Source organism: Bactrocera latifrons, unplaced genomic scaffold, assembly GCF_001853355.1.
Source record: "Bactrocera latifrons isolate USDA-ARS-PBARC rearing strain unplaced genomic scaffold, ASM185335v1 scaffold_156, whole genome shotgun sequence".
Classification (NCBI taxonomy): Eukaryota; Metazoa; Arthropoda; class Insecta; order Diptera; family Tephritidae; genus Bactrocera; species Bactrocera latifrons.
Genome location: NW_017535030.1, coordinates 721,710 through 736,987, shown reverse-complemented (window position 1 = coordinate 736,987; position 15,278 = coordinate 721,710). Strand labels below are relative to the sequence as shown.

General features: G+C 34.6%; 1 protein-coding gene across 3 annotated transcripts in view; it reads right to left on the bottom strand.

The window, feature by feature from the left end:
- Window positions 1-15,278, bottom strand: part of LOC108966127 (protein doublesex) — a 105,422-nt gene that overhangs the window by 60,954 nt on the left and 29,190 nt on the right. The gene's annotated exons all lie outside the window — the stretch shown is intronic.

Below are 15,278 nucleotides of genomic sequence, written 5' to 3'. Positions count from 1 at the left end.
AGCTTTATATCTTTATTTAGCGCTGAGTTATGCCATTTTATATGTTTTCCATTTATGGCGATTTGTGGGCGTGGCAGTGGTCCGATTACGAGCATCTACGGGAACCCTTTTTAAGGCTATTCGGGAAATTGACTTTAACAAATTTTTTCGGATATTGGTAAAAACATTGGCACAAGTGATTTGGGGCCAAATGTGATTGGTTTGATGGGGACATAGTCTTTGAAAAATAAAYTAAGAATTTTAAAATTACCATATGAATAAAATTTTACTATTTTTTCTCATAGTAGTGTACGATATATTTATGCATGAACCGTCCCTAAAGAAAGAAACCACAATCCTTCTGTATTAATCTTTATCTCTTGTTTGTTGGTAATTTGAGAGTAAATAAATATTCAAATTTTCTTTCGCGTTTTAAAATCCTGAATTACTTGATTTTTTTTTCCTAAAGTAAATAAACATATTTGTTATTATTAGTGATGGTCTATTCTCCCTTCCGTTTTTCTGTTGTGTGCTCTATTATTATTTTAACAAGTAAGGAAGGCTCACTTCGGCTCTAAACAAACATTTTATGCTACTGACATTTCAAAAGATCAGTTACTTATAGTATTTTCGGGAGTTGTCGAAAATTTGTATTAAGAGGATCTTATAAACATTTTATTTTTTATTTTTTTAACTTATAGTCATGGACTCACTTATTTTCAATACTACATTTTTCTTCTTGGCTAGAATATGCATTTGTATTAAAATAAATCTTATTTACTCATACGAGATAAACTCAGCCAACGGATCTAAATTAATATAATGCATATAACAGGAGTCCTTTATTACATACAGCGCTTAAACATAGTATGTATATTTAGGAAAACTTCCACTTTTTCACAAATTGAAAAATAGTTTGGATAAAAAATCGGCGTTGTCATCTTCGATATCCGGGAACTGGAAAATTATTTTCGTATTTCAACTACATTTATAATATATACTCGTAGACTGTAAAATGAAATAATCAGATGTACTTAAAAAATATGTTATACGGRAATTAGGCGTGGTTATAGGTAGTTCAAATTTCGTTGATTTGTACCTGAGGTAATTTAAGCTAAAGGCGGGTGGTGTCACACCTATTTGTCCAATTTCGTCACCACCACCTATAAAGCTTTCTGAGCGCTTCATTCAACCCAGCATTCATTCCACGTCCAACATGCGGTGAAGAAAYTATARCAGCCGTAGCTGAGAGTGTTCACGAAAACCGTGGAGAGKCTTTTCRGCACCGATCGCAGCAACTCGGACTGACGTATGGAAMGACTAGGCGCATTTTACGTCGAGATCTTAAATTGAAAACGTACAAAATACAGCTTGTGAAAGGACTGAAGCCACTYGAMCTTCCCAAGCAACATCACTTCGCTCTATGGACTCTTGAAAATTTTTAAGAAGATCCAACGTTTTCGAGCCAAATTTTGTTCAGCGATGAGGCYAATTACCACTCGAAAGCTCAAACAAGTCATCGAAAATTGGACCCAACGGGTGGACCGGCAGAAACGTAGCAGCGATCAACATTTTTCCCATTTCCCCATTAAATTTGAAGTTTCTGTGTTTTTTTTATTAAAAAAGTAGGAAATCTTGAAATGGATCACCCTTTCTATACAKGGGCAAATATTGTTTATTATAATTTAAATAACGTGACAAAGTGCATTTTTGWACGTTTAAACGAAACTCGGGCGACATACTATCTATAGCGTAACTGCAAACAAGCAGAATTCGGGATTAAAAACGAACTTCAAACTGTCAAACTTATTTTGGTTTTAAGGAAAATTGATATAGGGAGAATAGRGGAATCAATTTATATCCTCAAGAACATTTTTAACTCGATTTCCGTCCAGGTTCTCAGTGTAAGCCGAATTTGAGTTAAAAATATTCTTGAGGATATAAATTGATTTAATTAAACAGTAATATATGAAACTGCCATAGATAAATCCGACTTCATTCTAACGATCTATGTAGCGAAGAATAAACACGGATATTGGTTGCTTGTATGGACAGTGTCCTTGTAGATTGTAGTTTCTACTAGTTGTGTTGTAATTTATACAGAATTTGTTCGGAAAGTAATAAGACTGAGTCGATTTAAAAAAAAAATATTATTGAACCAATCGTTACAATTCTTTAAAAATTTAATAGGCTCCTTCTGCGTCGTTGCAGCGCTTCCAGCGCGATTTCCAAGCATTGAAGGCGTCACGGAAGACACTGCCCTCAATAACCTTGAGAGCCGAGGTGCATGCTGCTTGGATCCCCTTCCATTGGCCTTTCCAAGCAAGGAAACAAAAATAGTTCGGGGGCGACATCTGGGCTGTAAGGCGGCAGGGTGGTGGGCGATGCCTTTCATGTCAAAAAAAGACAATGATCATCGCGTACGCTCCGAAGTACAGTCGCGGCGGAAAAAAATCAGTCYTATTACTTTCCGGACAAACCCTGTACATATCTACCATATGCAATGGTATCTTTTATTTTAGCATTTTTTGATACCCGTGTTAAAAATTTTAATTTAGAATGTATTTCGGTTAAAAAGTAAAAATTTGTGTAATAACGGGAAAACTGGGAAGTATTGTGTAAAGGTCTAAAAAAATAAAAACAATTGAAGCCCAAATAAGCATAGGGCGAAAGAGGAAGGCTTCAGAAAGAGTATATGGATTTTTATAATGGAAGGCAGGAAAAATCGTCGAATATCTGCTTTATCCGAARGCCCTGGTAGCCAGTGCTGATTCTTTCAAGTGGATTAATTATTTATAATTAGTTCTCTTTTAAATAAATAAATAAAAATCTGCTTTATAAATTTCTGATGAAGAAAATTTTGCATTTGACATTGATATCTCAAGTTAGACTGTCTGTCGTCGTATAAGATCTGCTGGATTTAAAGGAARCCCGCTATTCGGGAAAAATATTAAGAACTTAGGCTTAGATGGGCACGAGAAAAAGACAGATGCACTTTGAGCGATTAGAACGAATTTGATCCAGTGAAACCYAAGRCAAGTTATTCGGCTCTGACGGCATTATATAGACCTGGGGAAGCAAGGAGTAAGTTTCAAGTCGGATTATTTGAGCGCTACGGTAAAACACGGCGCTGGTGATTTTTTAAGTTAACCAAGTTCCATATTTGTTGTTCTTTATTTACGTATTGTTAAAAACTAGTTAAAGTGCTACTTTAAGGCTGTATGTGATGGAACAATTTAGGATTGAATTTAATTTATAGATGATGTCGCGAACAAAAAAAGTAAAGGATATTTAGGAAAGAAATCTCGTCTCAAACGATATGGGACTTTCCATGTCGCTTATGTTCCGACATGATGGACATCCGAATGATACAGCCAAATCAGTGACTCAATGGCTTCAACAAAATCGAATTAAGGTCATAAACTTGTCGGCTCAATTCCAGGACTTAAATCCCATTGGGCATTTATGGTCAAATGGTCGAAAAAAGAAGTAATCAAATATTACGTATCTGAAAAAGATTATAGTTATTAGTACCACATTAGACTTTAACAACCGCCAGTAATTGATTTTTACCAAAATGAAAAATATCACCGAWGCAATGTCACCTGTTACCTGCACTCGCAGCATAAAGTGTTCGCAGTGCAATCACTTACATATGTATGTATGTACATATATCCAGCAATTACCAAAMCCCGATTACATTTTTTTCGAACTCATTGGCACATTAATGCGAGGTGTATTTGCTAGCAARAAAATTTAAATTACAAGTATATTTGTTGGATACGGAATAAATGACACATTATAGCAGAAACAGCGAACAACGTAAACCCGCAGCTCGGATCAGCTGATACGACCTATCTTATTTGAGATAAATGATCAGCCAACACCGCTTCTACCGCCCGATTTACCAGCTTTGATATTTTATATTATGAAAAATTATATAATAATTGAAAACTTAAATTTGTAMAAAACTATATATTTGCGTAATGAGCAATTATGTATAACATTGTTCAAATGAAAACAAAAAAGATGGCTGATTTCTACGAGCTCAACTTTAGACACATTGTGCTCACTACGGTCGGCAGCTGAGGTTCCTGCGAACCAAACCCTTATATGATTKATATACTTATACAATACATCAATTTAGTACCTCCCCAAGAAATTTCATTGTCAACATTATCTTACTTAAAGCCCGTATCCAGCTCTTAATTAATTGCTCAAGAAAAAAAATATTTCTTGAGCTGTAGTCAAATAATTTTGTCAGCTGGTTACGTATTGTGAGTGACCCTTATTAGAACAGAAAATAAATTAATAAATAAATAATCCGATCTGAAAAACTTTTTCGGAGATTATATTACTATCTTGAGCAGTTACCATGGCAAATTTCGTGAAGATAGCGCGTCAAATGCGGCAGTTTTYCATACAAGCCCTTGATTCCGATCGTTCGGTTTGMATGGCAGCTATATGCTATAGTAAGCCGAACTGAACAATTTCAGAGATTACCTTAAAAAATAATCTGTACGAAATTTCGTGAATATATCTTGTCAAATACAAAAGTATTTCATACCAGTACTAGATTCCGATCGTTCAGTTTGTATAGCAGCTGTATGTTATAGTGATCCGATATCGGCAGTTCCGACAAATGAACAGCTTCTTGAAGAGAAAATDATGTTTGCAAAATTTCGAAACGATACCTTAAAACTGAGGGACTAGTTTTTATATMTACAGACGGACAGACAGACAGAGGGACATGGATAAATCGACTCAGCTCAACATACTGATCATTTATACATATATGTACGAGGTGTGTTCAAAAAGTATCGCGAATTTTGAATTTTCGCGGGTTACGTATATTTGAATTTCGAATTTTTTGTGGCGTTATGTTGGTACTCATATCTCTCACTTATGCCGACAAGCTCGGCCATTTTGTATGTTATTGCTTTGCTTGCACGTGTTTTGGATCGTCTTCGATTATTACCTATTCAAAAAAATGGATCAAAGAACCTGTATCAAATTTTGTGTGAAAAACGAAAMTAAGTGCGCGGATGCATTCCGAATGTTGACTGTGGCATACGGAGCAGCTACCTTGGACCGAAGATTTATCGGTTTATCGGTGGTACAAAATGTTCTCAGAAGGCCGAGAAGATTTGACAAAAATTGGCTTTTGTACCACGATAACGCCCCTGCTCACACATCGTTGCTTGTGCCAAAAACAACACACTAATGATGCCACAGCCACCGTATTCCCCAGGGCCCCCTGTGACCTTTTCTTGTTTCCTAAACTGAAGAGGCCCATGAAAGGACGACGTTACGCTTCTCTTGAMGAGATAAAGACGGCATCGAAGGAGGAGCTGAAGAAGATAAAAAAAATTATTTGTTGAAGTGCTTCGAAGATTGGAAAAACCGTTGGCACAAGTGTACGACATAATATCTCATGGGGATTACTTTGAAGAGGACAAAATATTTATTCATGAATAAATAAATAATTTTTGAAAAAACATAAAATTCGGGATACTTTTTGAACACACCTCGTATATACTTTATAGGCTCTCCGACGTTTCTTTATGGGTGTTACATYGTGGCAAACTTAATATACCCTGTTCAGGGTATAATTAGTATTTTCAATGCCAAATAGATTAAAAGAAGTCATAYATGCAACCGCATATTAATTAAACCTAAAATTAATTTTAGATTATATTACAAATTTGTTTAGGAATATTGATATGATATGAATTCACCGAATTTTTCAGTTGAAGTGTTTATACCTGCGTTTCTTTAAAATAAAAATTAGTTTTGSGTTTAATAAAAGGTTGAACTACAATACAATTTTTAAACCTATTTTTATAATAACAAAACTTTTGAAATAATTGCTGGCAATCTCTTTCTAGAAATTAATTTTCCGAAWACTTTTTTGAGGTATTGTACATTCATCTTTAGGATGTATCAGTGACATTCTTGGATTCACCAAGCGTTGGAGAGTAGCCAATCGAACAAACTATACGAGATGTTGAAACAAACAGGCAGCACTTGTTGCGCAACTCTGCGTTAGCATGTCTTCAGACACATCCGCAATTGTGCTACCAAACCTTGATTTTCTACTTTATAAACTATTATAATTGACTATAAGTCTTAAGTWCTCAACATCAAAAAATAAAAGGAAATTTGTATTTTCATTTTTCATTTGAACCATTCGCAATAGTGTCTTTAATTAGATATCCACTTACTAAGATCTATTCCAACTCGATAACTGAACGAATCAAGTGGAATTTAAAATTGTACTATAATGGAAGTAGACGTGGTTATTGTCCGATTTCGTCCATTTTCTGAATTTGACATAAGAATGTAAGAAGAATGCCACAAACTAAATTTTGTCAGAGCCACGGCCACATTTTCAAAAAGTCCACAGGTGCAAAGGTGCCCCTTGCTACTGCGATTCTCTGTACCAAATTACAGTTTAATATCTTAATTCAGTGCTTAGTTAATGGCGATTTGTGGGCGTGGTTTACGTCCATCTACGAACTCGAAATTTTTTTTGTACGAAGGACCAAGTTTCACCAATATATCTAAATTTTTACTCAAGTTACCGGATTTCATCTTTTCCCGTCATCCTGATCATTTATATTATATGTATATATCTCGCTTAGTTCTAGGTGACACGTACAGCTGTTAGGTGAACAAAACTATAATAATATGTTGCAAGAGTATAATAAGTTGAAATTTGATTATAAATACGAAAAGAATTTTTCGACTATTCAATAATTATAATTAATTCCTATATATTTTAGCTTTCAACTAAAATATGTGTTTTTTTCGACATAATTGACTAGAGAGGCATGTGTCTAAGAGGAGATTTCTTCGGCGACTGTATTCAGATCGCGATAAATATCAGCATTTCTGCAGTACCAAAGAGTTTTTATAATGCCTCTTAGCACCTTGTTTTGAAAACATTGTATAATATTAATCTTGCTWTCATTGTCGCATCCCCAGAGTTGTGCAACAAATGTCCATACCGGTTTGATTATTCGTTTATAAAAAAGTAATTTGTTGTGTATGGCTTGACCTTCRCCCAATTAGCCATTTCATTTTTGACARTTTCAGATTATGTTCAATCCCACTTATTTTAATATGCYCTTTCCAACGAATCCAGCATAAAGCGTGATGCCAAGATATTAGGGTGTATTTGCATAAGATATGCAGACATCTGGAATACTTATAGGTTGATAAGTKATTATTTTGTTGTGAAATTCACATGAACCGATTTGCCACCGTTTAGTTTTATTGTCCATTGTTTAGTCCAACTTACTACAGAGAGTTTGAAGGTATCGATATCTTAAAAATTGAGGGACTAGTTTGTATATATACAGACAGACGGACAGACGGACAGACAGACGGACATGGCTAAATCGACTCAGCTAAACACGGCATACTGATCATTTATATATATACTTTAAATGGTCTCCGACGTATCCTTCTGGGTGTTACAAACTTCGTGACAAACTTGATATACCGTGTTCAGAGTATAATAATCAAGATGACGAAACGACTTGAAGAGTGTCGCTACGTCCGTTCGTCCGTCTGTTCAAGCTTTAACATGAGTAAAAATTAAGATATCTTGATAGTACTTGATACACTTGTTTCTTGGCAAAAAAAAGTAAGGCGGAGTTCGTAAATGGGCGTAATTGACCACAGCCACGCCCGCAAAACGAAAAGTGGGCAAAATAGGAAGATAATGGAGAGTGGCACATACCGGTTATGTTGAAAACTGCAAAAAAGGCGATAACTCACTGAATATATACATACAACAAAAGCATGAAATTTTACATATAAATGGGATTCACCTTGTTCTTATATAACAGAATTTTAAATTCCATGTGATTCTTTCACTTTCCAGCGTGCAAAGCAAGATTCAAGTACATCCAGTTGACTTTTTACCGAAAATATCRGTCAGTGTGCGAGATATTTAAATGAGATTTAGGGAGAATGATTTCTTGATAATAGTATGCCTGTGTTTAAAAATGGTGATAATATAAAGATTTTGGAACTTCTGTGTGTGTTTAAACCGCATATATCGCCCAATATGTGGGTGGTCTCAATGAAAATAAGAAAGTGTGTTTTACTAATAAATGGGTAAAATCTGGTGAAAACTTGCCTTAACTCTTATATGAAAATAATACTATAAATGCTGCTAAACTCTTTACCTCGACTTCATTCGACAAATAAAGGGACCTACAAATCCTAAGAAAACAATAGACTGTCTTGAAATATATAGTATATTTGGAAGTTTACTACTGCACTCGAAGTGCGTTCTACTGTATGGACGTTTGGTTTGAACTATATATCCCTACTACATCACGAGTGCCCAAGGATGATAATGAAGCACATTTTCAAAATAATTTCAGTGATTAAGTACATATTATAGTCACGGTGTTGTAAATATTAGAATTATTAATAATTCAATTTTCTCAATGGCCATTGCATTCTTTTCTTAATGGGGCGCATATAATTAAGCTTAAACAAAATCATTAACAATATGAGGTACATACGCATATATACATATCTACCTTACAGTAATTGCATAAATTAAAACTAACTCAAAGTAATGTCTCACAATTTTCACATTATCTTTATACACAATTCTTAATGAACCCAAGCCATGCAAAACACTTTAGGTCTTACGCTTCTGAAAAAATGTACACCTTGCAGGAAATTAGTAAAAAACGAAAAACAAAGTATGACAATTACTTTTATTAAAATATACTTAGTCTAAGATTACAGAGTATCTCGAAACAGCTAATGGAGTTCACTGTAAAACTTTCGTGCTAAGCTAACTAAACTGATGAACTAAATATATTTTATCTAAATGTATAAGTAAGCTGTTTTCTGTTGTGTTTTGTGAATTAAATGGAAATCTTAAACTATAAAGTTGTATTTGARGAGTATACTGAAAAGTTGTCTTTAAAATGCATTAACTGACAAAAATATAGTCCAGAAATTAATAGGATACAGAGTTTGTTCGCAAAGTATTAAGACTGAGTCGAATTAAAAAAATTTATTGAATCAATCGTTACAATTCTTTAAAAACTTTCAAAATAGGTTCCTTCGGCGTTGATGCAGCGCTGTCAGCGCGATTTCCAAGCAGTGAAGGCGTCACGGAAGACATTGTCTAKKATAACCTTGAGAGCCGAGGTGCATGCTGCTGGCCTCTTTGTCACGAGATCATACTCAAAGATYCATGACTCATCACYTGTGATTACGTWATTAAAAATTTGGTCTCACTTTTCACTCTTCGCAATTTCTGGTCGTCAGTGTGAMATTTTGGGATCATCTTCGCACACACCTTGCGCATGCTCCAGTACTTCGCCACAATGACTTGAACCACAGAAGTTGATAAATTTAACATCTGGGCAATTAAATAAATACTTAGTCGATGGTCTGAGTTCAAAACTTTGTGCACACGAGTCACATTGTCGGTGTTTGTCGAAGTYGCAGGTCTCCCAGTAMAGTCTTCATCAGCGACCTCTTCCCGGCCTTACCAAAGGTGCCACCGACCACACACCCTCTGYCGCAGATTTACCGAGTTTCACACAGAATTTAATCGCGTACCTCTGCTCACAAAAWGACGTCGCTCGAAAATGTTTGTCCTGACTCTCCAAGCGCTCATGGACAAATGATCAGCCCCTCGCTGATTAGCTAAGAACGCCGTCTACCGAATCCAGTCGGTGTGTGCACGCTCCGAAGTATAATTGCGGCGGAAGAAAATCAGTCCTATTACTTTCCGACAAACCCTGTATAAGTATGTTAAGGTTGCAAGTAGAATCGTGAATGGCTWGAGTTTTAGCTTCAGTCCAAAATATCCAATTTATATTATAATCTTTAATAACGATCAAATTTCGAATAGGRTATGAGTACCTAATACCAAAGATGGAAAATATGGGAATGCAATATCAATAAGGAAAATATATGGTTTTACAAAAATGCTTAAAGGTAGATAAACTCTAGGGGCCGGTTSCTTTACCAAGGCTATAGCTAAAGTTTAGTAACATGTTAAGTTCATTAATGTTAACACTAAAATAACTAACAATTTTACGTAAATATTAAAATTAATTTACCAAATGCAACGAAACCATTTCCATTTATATCTCCTAAAATAAGCAAACTATTGATCTGAGCTTTTGACTCCAGTCTAAATTGCAGTAGGACTTTCAAATTTATCAAAATTAACTAATGTATTTTAATAAGACCGCTGTTACAGCTAGAACTTTCTGATTCCTATTTTTTAGCAACCGAAATTTTGTTTTGATCGTCGTCTTATTCTTCTTTTGAATAGAGCAATTCAATAAGAAAGTTGAGGCTACGACAACACATTAGTGCTACCCATTCTTTTGAGCAAAGCCTGCAATTATTTGAATGAAGAAACTAGCAAAAGCTGAAGCAAAGACGAGCTTTGGCCTTGACGGCTCCCTATTAGAGACAAGCGAAACAAGTCGACTTTTATAAACCTCATTCATACACTACTGTACGTGAARTTTTGGTTTCTACATTCTATACACTCCAGCCAGAGGAGGAGAGAGATTAATTTAAATTTTATTGGCTTGTTGTTATGTGTCGAACAAATTTTACGGTTAAAATTCTTTTATATATGCAGTGAAATTTTGTACTAAAACATAATCGAGATTTAAATGTGTGTGTGTGTACTTTATGTTTATTTGTACACGCATGCGAATCCGCCCAACAATATGTAGTTAGGATATGTGAATTTTTACATACTGCAGAATGTGTGGACGTGTTGGTATATATGATTGCATATGAGCATATGTGCATATAGGTAAGAAGTTCGTGTCGAACCGGCCAACCATGCGCTCCGGYGACTCCGTCGAAGCCGCCAAATTCGACAGTTAAACGCAGGCAATAAAACTGCCATGCCCACGCTTCAGACGMGTAATCATGCCAATGGACAGTGGTACATTTCAGCACATATTGCGCACAAAATGTTCACTACGTGCGTCCATATCAAGTTTACTCCATGCTTTAATATGTTGCTCCTGTTAATAATGTTAGACYAATCATCCAGTCATTATCTAATGACCACCGCATTAGTGAATTATAGTTCAGCCAATTCATGGCTCAAAAAAGTAGAAAACAGATGGAAAGTGATGACTTGTCATTATGATTAGCCGAACACTTGGCAACAACACGGTTTCATCKAAGACATCAATAAAAAATTTAACAACGATCCATAAGATTCTTTAAGGGTCTCTGCTGTCACTCTAAGAATACCAAAACAACTTCTTTTGAGCCCAACTACCTCAACATTTTYGATATCATTCAACAATTACATTCTCTACTCGTATTATAGTTTTTATTGCTGTCACATCAGACAAAATACTCATATGTGGGCATTTAAATTAAAACATTCAACATTATTTACGAATAAAACTGATAATATTATTTAAATATAGCTTAATGCATTGTAAATTATTTAAAACTCTTTTCCGGTGAAATTGTGATACAATAGGTTCTTCGGTTTTTGAACTTTCAATAATTAGTAAAGCTAATAAAACTCGTGTAAAGTCAATTAATTTTTTTTTTATTGTTTTCAATATTTTATTGTTTTCAAATTGTATTTGTTATCTTGCACAGCGATTACGAATGCCTCCAACCTGGCCTTTCCACTTGCCTCACGTTAAGCTTACCCGATTCAGACTATTGACAAAGTCGAATAGGTGATTTATCTTCTTTATATTTCCACTTTAAAATTACATTAGAAATAAATATATAATATATATATATCTGTCTCTTATACACATCTAGATGTGTATAAGAGACAGATTTTTCTGTGAGCGGAATTTCGAAAACTAAAGCTTTCAATTAACGTGTATAAAAGCGAATATATTAATGTTTTTTTTTTTATTGCCAACGTTTGACCGAAAGCAACAGCCTGTGCATCAAGAGTCATAATACCTGCTGAACAGCAGTGCGTATCCACTGGCAGTAGCTTTCCAATGCCATCTCTGGCAAAGCGCTCATATGGCTGTAATTATGAAAATACCCTCTTTGCTAGTGCCATAAAATTATTTTTTACTTTTTTTCCGCTTAGTGTGTAAAAAATGTTAACAGTTGCATTCTTTGCGGACAAATAGAGCTCAACAGTGAGGCGTTTCACACACACTATGATATGTAAGTGTGTGTGCACTTAAGAAGAATACAACTAAAACGAAACTGAGGGTTTGCCAGCCAGATATGAGTGAAAACTTATGGCGAAAGCAAAACGTGGGTGCAATTTGACGACGGAGCTCCGATTCCGACCAATTCTGTCGGCAAATTTGCTCTCTGCTGTGCCAGTCATGGCGTGTAAGCTGCTTCACTAATAAAAATAAAAATTACCGGCCGACAAGAAGTCGTCAGCATCGTAAAAACCGTCTCAACTTTTCCGACCGCTTCCAAGTTTATTTCTGAAATCGATTCATTTCAGCTAATTAATTTACAGCGCGCCATGAATCGTACCACAATTCACAAATCGACAGTCTTTCGTCTAGGTATTGACCAAATATACATACATACATATGTACATACATATATAGACAGCAATGCATTGGCGGGAAATCGTATGAAAGCTCTAAACAAGCAGCCGAGGACATTGAGGAAAAATTAATACCCATAAATTAAGTGAGGTGCAGTCACAGGTGAAGCTTTATAAACAAAAATGTACACGGACAATGTCTGGCTGTAAAATTCASTGATTTCACACTTCAGCTTTTTTTTATGCGGACATACACTCTGACTATTGCCACGCCTTGATAATTCACTATGCTGTTATTTCAACATACCCATGAACTACACATAGACCGTTCGATTCGCCATTTTTGAACTCGATACACAAAAATATATGGATATATAATTGAAGAATTTGATTATAATTCCTCAAAGCTTCGAATTTTTATCAAAGAAATTTAGTCTTAACTATTGTGAATGGCTCCCATGACGCATATCTATCAAATGTCACAAAAATAGTTAAAATATCCGTGTTTTATTTGACCATCAAAAAATAATATCTAAAACATGGACAAATAAAACGCACTTAGCTTATTTCATATATWCGCTTAAAAATGAATTGTGTTGGCAATGGGGACAAGAACAATTTAGTTTGAAATTTCAAATTTGTAAACGGAATATTAGTATACTATACAATTATACTTATTTTATTTATTTGAGGCCTATAATAGAAAAAACTGAAAACAAGTGTTCAGATTTTTCTTAATTTTAACTCAATACTCATCCACAAAATCTGTAATCTTGGTTTGTTTACATTACATACATCTGTCAAAATGAGGTTTCTCGCTATTGCCAACTACTTTTTTTTTTTTTTTTTGTTTTTTTTTTTTTTTTTTTTTTTTTTTTTTTTTTTTTTTTTTTTTTTTTTTTCTCTGGTTTTTTTTATTTCCGAATGAACGATAACGAATGAATCAAACAAAATGTGTCTACCTTTTATTTGTTTTGAATTTTTTTTTTTTTTTTGAAAAACATAGCTATTATGAATGAAAAAAGCGATGAACTGGTAATACCTCCGTTCTATATACAATATAAGCTATGATAGCTTATGACAAGTAACATAATTATGTTGGCTAAGTCTTAAATACAAAATAAGCTAATAGCTTAATTTGTTGGTCAAATAAAACACGCCTAATATTAGTAGTTCAGAGTAAACATATGACTCTTTTTAATTCGATATTCGTCTTCATTACTTTATTTTTTATACTGTTAAATAGATCAAAGATTCTGCATTTCTTTTTTTGGGGGACAAATGCTTATTTCGGATGCAGTAAAACTTGTCGAAACCATGTAAGAGGAAATTTTGTAGCTGAAGACAGCGGATAAATCATTTAATACCCTCTTGTATCCCATTTCCTAACTCTGGTGTTGCTCCAACAAGTAAATTTCGTGATAAGAAAGCAGAGCCCAAAGATAGCGAGCAGAGAAATTRCGGATCGAAGACATCTGAAGTTTGTAGTGCCGAGTTTGGAGATTTCTAACTCCGCTCCAAATGGTTTTTGCGAATTAACTGGTCTTCTCGGATAACACTAGCCCGACATCTTAAATATTGTAGCAAAGCTATGATGTTAAACGTACATACATACATATAACAAAGCTAATGCATTCACCAACAATCAGAGGCAACAAATAAACCAGGTGCAAAAGTGCAGCGGTCTTCAACTGCGTGCCGTAATAACAGCTATTGCAAAGTGTGAAAGTGTGAAATTTTGAAATCCGCAGAATTCGCATGTTTTCTTCGGTACAATATTTGAAACAGTGATCTYCTTCTTTCTACTTAAGTTATGTGAATTCTTGCGTGCTGTAGGTTGCAACTCTAATCATCTAAAGAGGCACAAAATATATGGGAATAAACTAACGTGCTAAAAGTAGAATGACTAGGCGCTGAGGATGAAATTACAAGCTAGCCCTAATAAGAAGCTATGAAACACTACATTTTAATAAACTGTATACATATGTTTAACATAGATTTGAGTTACTCACGGAGCAACTTACGCTTCTTGTAATCACTTTTTTCAGTTCACGTGCAAATGAGGGCGCGAAAATCAGGCACTAGGTGCAAACCTGATTTCCGGAGTCCACTATGAAGAATAATTTACATTTGAATTTATGCTGATAAAAATAAGTTCGAAAAAAAAACTACCAGATGAATTAATTATATTTGCATTGAATAAAACGGTGGGCTATGAAAGTATTTAACATCTAACTCATTATCATAGTTATCGTTATCCACAATTTTGAATTCCCAATTATGTTCATCGACTACACGCACTAAAATCAAATTGTATTTCATAAAAAGTGGTGTGTGGGGAGCGCTGTGTCATATTGGGGTATACATATATAACAGAGACGCCCATTTATATATTTTCGTCTAAAAGGCAACGGAACTGATGATATTGAGTCACAAGCCAATTCGATTCAATTAARCTCTTGTTAACAACTCTAAGTATTTTCAATTTAATTATATTGATGAAAAGAAACAATGTATGGCAATTTCAATGCCAATTTCATTTTCTCTTTCATAAATTTATACAGGACAATTTTGCATTGGAAATTTTATAGTTTTACCCTGAACAGGGCATATTAAGTATGCCAAGAAGTTTGAAATAGCCAGCAGGAAAAGTCGGAGACCTTATAAATATGCATATAAATGAAGAGCGTGACGATCTGAGTCGATGCTTATTGGTCAGAACCGCCGATATGACCACTATAGCATACAGCTGCCATAAAAGCTGAACATTCAAAATCAA